The sequence below is a fragment of the Anas acuta genome, chromosome W (genome assembly GCF_963932015.1).
Source record: "Anas acuta chromosome W, bAnaAcu1.1, whole genome shotgun sequence".
Classification (NCBI taxonomy): Eukaryota; Metazoa; Chordata; class Aves; order Anseriformes; family Anatidae; genus Anas; species Anas acuta.
Window position 1 is genome coordinate 17,944,251 of NC_089016.1, and position 9,957 is coordinate 17,954,207.

At 47.7% G+C, this 9,957-nt stretch overlaps 1 pseudogene; it reads left to right on the forward strand.

Moving 5' to 3' along the window:
* The first annotated feature begins 8,057 nt into the window (after window positions 1-8,057).
* LOC137847019 (cytochrome c oxidase subunit 3-like) lies at window positions 8,058-9,708 on the forward strand (annotated as a pseudogene).
* The last annotated feature ends 249 nt before the right edge of the window (window positions 9,709-9,957 follow it).

Consider the following 9,957-nt stretch of genomic DNA (forward strand, 5'->3'; position numbering starts at 1 on the left):
TCGGGCTACTGAAGAACATCAAAACAACCAGCAGGTGGATCAGGCTGCTAAGATTGAAGTAGCTCAGGTAGACCTGGATTGGCAGCATAAAGGTGAATTATTTATAGCCCGATGGGCCCATGACACCTCAGGCCATCAAGGTAGAGACGCAACATACAGATGGGCTCGTGATCGAGGGGTGGACTTGACCATGGACGCTATAGCACAGGTTATTCATGACTGTGAAACATGTGCTGCAATCAAGCAAGCCAAACGGTCAAAGCCTCTTTGGTATGGAGGACGATGGCTGAAATATAAATATGGAGAGGCCTGGCAAATTGATTACATCACACTCCCTCAAACTCGCAATGGCAAGCGCCACGTACTTACAATGGTGGAAGCAACCACTGGATGGCTGGAAACATATCCTGTGCCTCATGCCACCGCCCGGAACACCATCCTGGGCCTTGAAAAGCAAGTCCTATGGCGACATGGCACCCCAGAAAGAATAGAATCAGACAATGGGACTCACTTCCGAAACAACCTTATAGACACTTGGGCCAAAGAACATGGTATTGAATGGGTGTATCACATCCCCTATCATGCACCAGCCTCCGGGAAAGTTGAACGATACAATGGCCTGTTAAAGACTACCTTGAAAGCAATGGGCGCTGGGACGTTCAAAAACTGGGATACGCATTTGGCAAAGGCCACCTGGTTAGTCAATACTAGGGGATCTACCAACCGAGCTGGACCTGCCCAATCAAACCTGTTACGTACTGTAGATGGGGATAAGGTTCCTGTAGTGCATGTAAAAAATATGCTGGGTAAAACAGTCTGGGCTACTCGTGCCTCAGGAAAAGGCAAACCTATTCGTGGAATTGTTTTCGCTCAGGGACCTGGATACACTTGGTGGGTGATGCAAAAGAACGGAGAGGTCCGGTGTGTACCTCAAGGAGATTTAATACTGGGTGAGAATAGCCCATAAACTGAATTGTACCATGTTAATTAGTATATTACACTGTATGTTATCACTACCATGATTACTATAGGTGACTAATTAGAATGTATGGAAAAGAGTGTAACCTGAGCATGACATAAATGGTATGGAATAAGGGGTGGATAGATGTCCTGGTTTCAGTTAGCACAGAATTAATTTTCTTCCTAGTAGCTGGTGGAATGCTGTGTTTTGGCTTAGGATGAGAAGAGTGCTGATAACACCCCGATGCTTTAATTGTTGCAGAGCAGTGCTTATACTAAGCCAAGGACATCTCAGCCTTTTGCTCTGTCCTGCCAACGGACAGGCTGGGGGTGCAGTAAGAGCTGGGAGGGGGCAGACCCAGGACAGGTGACCCAAACTAGCCAAAGGGGTATTCCATACCATCTGACGTCATGCTAAACAATATATAGGGGTGGCTAGCCGGGGGAAGGGGGCCGGACTGCTCGGGGTTAGGCTGGGCATCGGTCAGCGAGTGGTGAGCAATTGCATTGTGCATCACTTGTTTGTACATATTATTATTATTTCCCTATTATCACCATATTATTATTATTGTTATTATTGTTATTATTATTTTGTTATTATTATTTTCCTGTCTTATTAAACTGTCTTTATCTCAACTCACGGGCTTCACTTTCCATTTCTCTCCCCCGTCCCAGAGAGGGAGGGGGGAGGGTGAGCGAACGGCTGCGTGGTGTTTAGCTGCCGGCCGGGTTAAACCACGACAACTTGTCAGTAGAGGTGAAAAGCCAACCGAGCTGGGTGATAGCTGGTTACCTGTGAAATGAATCTAAGTTCTCCCTTAATCCTCCCTACCGGACAACACCCAGAGCCACAATGAGATGATTAAGAGTTATTTAATGGGGGTACAGCTCCATTAAAAAAGGACACAACCTCGACTAGCGGATAAATCTAAACACCAACCTTACTGTGGGCCTTAAAGCAGCCACCAACAAAGAGTGCGTCAAAGCTCCCCCACCCAAAAATGCCAAAACAAGATGAATCCCTTACCACAAACAGGTCAACCTATGAATATAGGAGAATTAATGCTAAAATAAGTAACTTGGGGCCACACCCACCCCTCTAACGGCGCAAGCTTACATGAGAACATTATTAACAGACCCAGACATATACAAAAACCCCTACAAGACCCGGTATAAACTAACCCTTTTAACCCGACTCAGGAGCGCCCATAAGAGCGATTAAAATCTGTGAAAGGAACTCGGTAAAACCACAAGGCCCGACTGTTTACCAAAAACATAGCCTTCAGCAAACAAACAATTATTGAAGGTGATGCCTGACCAGTGACCTAGGTTAAACGGCCGCGGTATCCTAACCGTGCAAAGGTAGCGCAATCAATTGTCCCATAAATCGAGACTTGTATGAATGGCTAAACGAGGTCTTAACTGTCTCTCACAGATAATCAGTGAAATTGATCTCCCCGTGCAAAAGCGGGGATGTGAACATAAGACGAGAAGACCCTGTGGAACTTAAAAATCAACGGCCACCGCGAACCTAAAACTAAACCCACCGGGACCACCACCAATCGCAGAGCATGGCCGATATTTTTCGGTTGGGGCGACCTTGGAGAACAACAGATCCTCCAAAAACAAGACCACACCTCTTTACCTAGAGCCACCCCTCAAAGTGCTAATAGTGACCAGACCCAATATAATTGATTAATGGACCAAGCTACCCCAGGGATAACAGTGCAATCCCCCTCAAGAGCCCCTATCGACAGGGGGGTTTACGACCTCGATGTTGGATCAGGACATCCTAATGGTGCAGCCGCTATTAAGGGTTCGTTTGTTCAACGATTAATAGTCCTACGTGATCTGAGTTCAGACCGGAGCAATCCAGGTTGGTTTCTATCTATGAACTACTCTCCCCAGTACGAAAGGACCGGGAAAGTAAGGCCAATACCACAAGCACGCCTTCCCTCTAAATAGTGAAGCCAACTGAACTATGAAGAGGACTCCTCCCACCACCCCAATCCTAGAAAAGGATCAGCTAGAGTGGCAGAGCCCGGCAAATGCAAAAGGCTTAAGCCCTTTACCCAGAGGTTCAAATCCTCTCCCTAGCTGCACATGCCACAAATAACAATAGTAAGCTACCTCATTATATCCCTGCTATACGCCGTCCCGATCTTAATTGCCGTGGCTTTCTTAACTCTAGTGGAACGAAAAATTCTAAGCTACATACAATCTCGCAAAGGCCCCAACATTGTAGGGCCTTTTGGCCTGCTCCAGCCAATTGCAGACGGAATCAAACTATTCATTAAAGAGCCCATTCGTCCCTCCACCTCTTCACCACTCCTCTTCATCATAATGCCCATACTGGCCCTCCTCCTAGCCCTCACCGTCTGAGTACCCCTCCCCCTCCCATTCTCCCTAGTAGACCTAAACCTTGGAGTCCTCTTCATGGTAGCCATGTCAAGCTTAGCCGTCTACTCAATCCTATGATCAGGCTGAGCCTCAAACTCAAAATACGCACTAATCGGAGCCCTGCGGGCAGTCGCACAAACCATCTCGTATGAAGTAACATTAGCACTCATCCTGCTATCAGTAATTATACTAACCGGAAACTACACACTCAGCACTTTCGCCATCGCACAGGAACCCCTTTACCTCATCTTCTCCTCATGGCCCCTGGCAATAATATGATATGTATCTACCCTAGCAGAAACAAACCGAGCCCCATTTGACCTAACAGAAGGCGAATCTGAACTGGTCTCAGGGTTTAACGTTGAATATGCCGCAGGACCCTTCGCCCTATTTTTCCTAGCCGAATATGCCAACATCATACTAATAAACACACTTATGGCCATCATCTTCCTAAACCCCAGCGCCCTAGGACCCTCTCCAGAACTATTCCCTATCATCCTGGCCACAAAAGTCCTCCTACTATCCTCCGGCTTCTTATGAGTCCGAGCCTCCTACCCCCGATTCCGATATGACCAATTGATGCACCTCCTATGAAAAAACTTCTTACCCCTCACACTAGCTCTATGCCTTTGACACACTAGCCTACCCATCTGCTATGCAGGCCTACCTCCTTCCATAAGGAAATGTGCCTGAACCCAAAGGGTCACTATGATAAAGTGAACATAGAGGTACAACAGTCCTCTCATTTCCTATTGACCTTAGAAAAGTAGGAATTGAACCTACACAGGAGAGATCAAAACTGTCCATACTTCCCTTATATTATTTTCTAGTAGAGTCAGCTAATCAAACTACCGGGCCCATACCCCGGAAATGATGGTTCAACCCCCTCCTCTACTAATGAACCCCCACGCAACCCCAGTCCTAGTCCTCAGTCTCGCATTAGGCACAACAATCACAATCTCTAGTAACCACTGAGTCCTAGCCTGAACCGGACTAGAAATTAATACGCTAGCCATTATCCCCCTAATCTCCAAATCCCACCACCCACCACCCGCAACAAAATACTTCTTAACACAGGCAGCTGCCTCCGCCCTAGTACTATTCTCTAGCATAACCAACGCCTGAGCCACTGGCCAATGAGACATCACACAGCTTAACCACCCAACCTCATGCCTACTACTCACAACAGCAATCGCAATCAAACTAGGCCTAGTCCCATTTCACTTTTGATTCCCAAAAGTCCTACAAGGATCCCCCCTAATAACAGCCCTCCTACTCTCAACCCTCATAAAATTCCCCCCACTGACCCTCCTCCTAATGACATCCAAATCCCTCAACCCAGCCCTACTAACCACGATAGCCCTAGCTTCAGCAGCATTGGGGGGCTGAATGGGACTAAATCAAACACAAACGCGCAAAATCCTAGCCTTCTCATCCATCTCCCACCTAGGCTGAATCGCCATCATCCTAGTCTACAGCCCCAAGCTAGCACTACTTACCTTCTACCTCTACACAATCATGACATCAGCTGTGTTCATGGCCCTCAACAAAATCAAAGCTCTCAACCTATCCATAATCCTAACCTCTTGAACAGAAACCCCAGTACTAAACGCCACCCTAATGTTAGTACTGCTGTCCCTAGCAGGCCTCCCCCCACTAACAGGATTCATGCCAAAATGACTCATCATCCAAGAACTAACTAAGCAGGAAATAACACCCGCAGCCATAGCAATTGCCATATTATCCCTACTTAGCCTATTCTTCTACCTACGCCTTGCATACCACTCAACAATCACCCTCCCACCGAACTCATCCAACCACATAAAACAGTGGTACACTAGCAAACCCCCAAGCACACCTACAGCAATTCTAGCCTCACTATCAATCCTTCTACTCCCCCTCTCCCCCATAATCCATGCTATTGTCTAGAAACTTAGGATAACACCCCCTTAAACCGAAGGCCTTCAAAGCCTTAAATAAGAGTTAAACCCTCTTAGTTTCTGCACTAAGACCAACAGGACACTAACCTGTATCTCCTGGATGCAAACCAGATGCTTTAATTAAGCTAAAGCCTTTACTAGACAGACGGGCTTCGATCCCGTAAAATTTTAGTTAACAGCTAAACGCCTAAGCCTGCTGGCTTCTGCCTAAGGCCCCGGCACACTCTCATGCGCATCGATGAGCTTGCAACTCAACATGAACTTCACCACGGGACCGATAAGAAGAGGAATTGAACCTCTGTAAAAAGGACTACAGCCTAACGCTTTAACACTCAGCCATCTTACCCGTGACCTTCATCAATCGATGATTATTCTCTACCAATCACAAAGACATCGGTACTCTATATCTTATCTTCGGGGCATGAGCCGGAATAATTGGCACGGCACTCAGCCTACTAATCCGAGCAGAACTAGGCCAGCCAGGAACCCTCCTGGGCGATGACCAAATTTATAACGTGATCGTCACCGCTCACGCCTTTGTAATAATCTTCTTCATAGTAATGCCCATCATAATTGGGGGGTTCGGCAACTGATTAGTCCCCCTAATAATCGGTGCCCCCGACATAGCATTACCACGAATAAACAACATAAGCTTCTGACTCCTCCCACCATCATTCCTTCTACTACTCGCCTCATCTACCGTGGAAGCTGGCGCTGGTACAGGCTGAACCGTGTACCCACCCCTAGCAGGCAACCTAGCCCACGCTGGGGCCTCAGTAGACCTAGCTATCTTCTCGCTCCATCTAGCCGGTGTTTCCTCCATCCTTGGAGCCATTAACTTCATTACCACAGCCATCAACATAAAACCCCCCGCACTCTCACAATACCAAACCCCACTTTTTGTCTGATCAGTCCTAATCACCGCCATCCTGCTCCTCCTATCACTCCCCGTTCTCGCCGCCGGCATCACAATGCTACTAACCGACCGAAACCTAAACACCACATTCTTTGACCCCACCGGAGGGGGAGACCCAATCCTGTACCAGCACCTATTTTGATTCTTTGGCCACCCAGAAGTCTACATCTTAATCCTCCCAGGATTCGGGATTATCTCCCACGTGGTTACATACTACTCAGGCAAAAAAGAGCCCTTCGGCTATATAGGAATAGTCTGAGCCATGCTATCCATCGGCTTCCTAGGATTCATCGTCTGAGCCCACCACATGTTCACCGTAGGAATAGACGTTGACACCCGGGCCTACTTCACATCCGCCACCATAATCATCGCCATCCCTACCGGAATCAAAGTTTTCAGCTGACTTGCCACTCTGCACGGGGGAACAATCAAGTGGGACCCCCCAATACTCTGAGCTCTAGGGTTTATCTTCCTATTTACCATCGGAGGATTAACAGGAATTGTTCTTGCAAACTCCTCCCTAGACATCGCCCTGCATGACACGTACTACGTAGTTGCCCACTTCTACTACGTACTATCCATGGGCGCTGTCTTTGCCATTCTAGCCAGATTCACTCACTGATTCCCCCTTCTCACAGGATTCACCCTACACCAAACATGAGCAAAAGCCCACTTCGGAGTAATATTTACAGGAGTAAACTTAACATTCTTCCCCCAACACTTCCTAGGCCTGGCAGGAATGCCCTGACGATACTCGGACTACCCTGACACCTACACACTGTGAAACACCATCTCCTCTATTGGATCCCTAATCTCAATAGTAGCCGTAATCATACTAATATTCATCATCTGAGAAGCCTTCTCAGCCAAATGGAAAGTCCTACAACCAGAACTAACCGCCACAAACATTGAATGAATCCACGGCTGCCCTCCCCCATACCACACTTTCGAGGAACCAGCTTTCGTCCAAGTACAAGAAAGGAAGGAATCGAACCCCCATACACTGGTTTCAAGCCAGCTGCATTAACCATTCATGCTTCTTTCTCATGAGACGTTAGTAAACCAATTACATAGCCTTGTCAAGGCTAAATCACAGGTGAAAACCCTGTACATCTCATGTGGCCAATCACTCCCAACTAGGATTCCAAGATGCCTCATCACCCATTATAGAAGAACTTCACGACCATGCTCTGATTGTTGCCCTAGCCATCTGCAGCCTAGTCCTATACCTCTCAGCCCACATACTAATAGAAAAACTGTCATCCAATGCAGTAGATGCCCAAGAAGTAGAGCTAATCTGAACGATCCTGCCCGCCATCGTCCTAGTACTCCTCGCCCTCCCATCCTTACAAATCCTATACATAATAGACGAAATCAACGAACCAGACCTCACACTAAAAGCCATCGGCCACCAGTGGTACTGAAGCTACGAATACACAGACTTTAAGGACCTCTCATTCGACTCTTACATAATTCCCACCACAGACCTGCCAAATGGCCACTTCTGACTCTTGGAAGTTGACCACCGTGTAGTCGTACCCATAGAATCACCGATCCGCGTAATTATCACTGCCGGGAACGTACTCCACTCGTGAGCAGTCCCAACACTCAGAGTTAAAACAGATGCAATCCCAGGCCGACTAAACCAAACCTCATTCATTACCACCCGGCCCGAGATTTTCTACGGCCAGTGCTCAGAAATCTGCGGAGCCAACCACAGCTACATGCCTATTGTAGTAGAATCTACCCCACTCTCACATTTTGAGGCCTGATCATCCCTCCTGTCGTCATCCTAATCATTAAGAAGCTATGCAACAGCACTAGCCTTTTAAGCTAGCTAAAGAGGAATTACCCCCTCCTTAATGATATGCCTCAACTCAACCCCGCACCATGATTCTCAATCATAATCATAACCTGACTGACCCTCGCACTCCTAATCCAACCAAAACTACTAACCTTCACCGCAACAAATCCCCCGTCAAAAAAAATGTCACTCACTACTAAACCCACACCATGAGCCTGACCATGAACCTAAGCTTCTTTGACCAATTCTCAAGCCCCCACCTGCTCGGCATCCCCCTAATCCTACTGTCCCTGCTCTTCCCAGCCCTATTGTTCCCATCCCCAAACAACCGATGAATCAACAACCGACTATCCACCATCCAACTGTGGCTCCTACACCTAATTACAAAACAACTGATAATCCCACTAAACAAAAACGGCCACAAATGAGCCCTAATACTAACATCACTAATAATCATACTTCTTACAATCAACCTTCTAGGACTCCTTCCATATACATTCACCCCAACCACCCAGCTATCCATAAACATGGCCCTGGCCTTCCCCCTATGACTCGCCACCCTACTAACAGGCCTACGAAACAAACCATCGGCCTCCTTGGCCCACTTACTGCCAGAGGGCACCCCAACACCCCTGATCCCCGCACTAATCCTAATCGAAACAACCAGCCTACTGATCTGACCCTTAGCCCTAGGGGTCCGCCTCACAGCAAACCTCACAGCAGGACACCTACTTATTCAGCTCATCTCTACAGCCTCCATCGCACTCATGCCCATCCTCCCCGCAGTATCAATCCTAACAATAGTCATCCTGCTACTCCTCACCATCCTAGAAGTAGCAGTGGCCATGATCCAGGCCTACATTTTCGTCCTCCTTCTAAGCCTGTACTTACAAGAAAACATCTAATGGCACACCAAGCACACTCCTACCACATAGTTGACCCCAGCCCCTGACCAATCTTCGGGGCAGCCGCCGCCCTACTCACAACCTCAGGACTAGTCATATGATTTCACTACAACTCATCTGCCCTACTAGCCTCCAGCCTCCTATCAATGCTCCTGGTAATACTCCAATGATGACGGGACATTGTCCGAGAGAGCACCTTCCAAGGCCACCACACCCCTACAGTCCAAAAAGGCCTACGGTACGGCATAATCCTCTTCATCACGTCCGAAGCATTCTTCTTCCTAGGATTCTTCTGGGCATTCTTCCACTCAAGCCTAGTGCCAACCCCAGAACTAGGCGGCCAATGACCCCCAGCAGGCATCAAACCGCTCAACCCCATAGAAGTCCCACTACTAAACACAGCCATCCTTCTGGCTTCAGGCGTAACTGTCACATGAGCCCATCACAGCATCACAGAAGGAAACCGGAAACATGCCATCCATGCCCTAACGCTGACAATCCTCCTGGGATTCTACTTCACCACCCTACAAGCAATAGAATATCATGAAGCCCCATTCTCAATTGCCGACAGTGTCTACGGCTCCACTTTCTTTGTTGCCACCGGATTCCATGGACTCCACGTGATTATTGGGTCCACCTTCCTAACTGTCTGCCTCCTCCGACTAATCAAATTCCACTTCACATCAGACCATCACTTCGGATTTGAAGCCGCAGCCTGATACTGACACTTCGTAGATGTTATCTGACTATTCCTCTACATAACCATCTACTGATGAGGATCTTGCTCTTCTAGTATATTAATTACAATTGACTTCCAATCTCTAAAATCTGGTGCAAGCCCAGAGAAGAGCAATGAACATACTCACATTCATATTCTCCCTATCACTGGCCCTAAGTGCCATCCTAACCGCACTAAACTTCTGGCTCGCCCAAATAACTCCCGACTCAGAAAAACTCCCGCCATACGAATGCGGATTTGACCCCCTCGGATCTGCCCGCCTACCATTCTCAATCCGATTCTTCCTCAGTAGC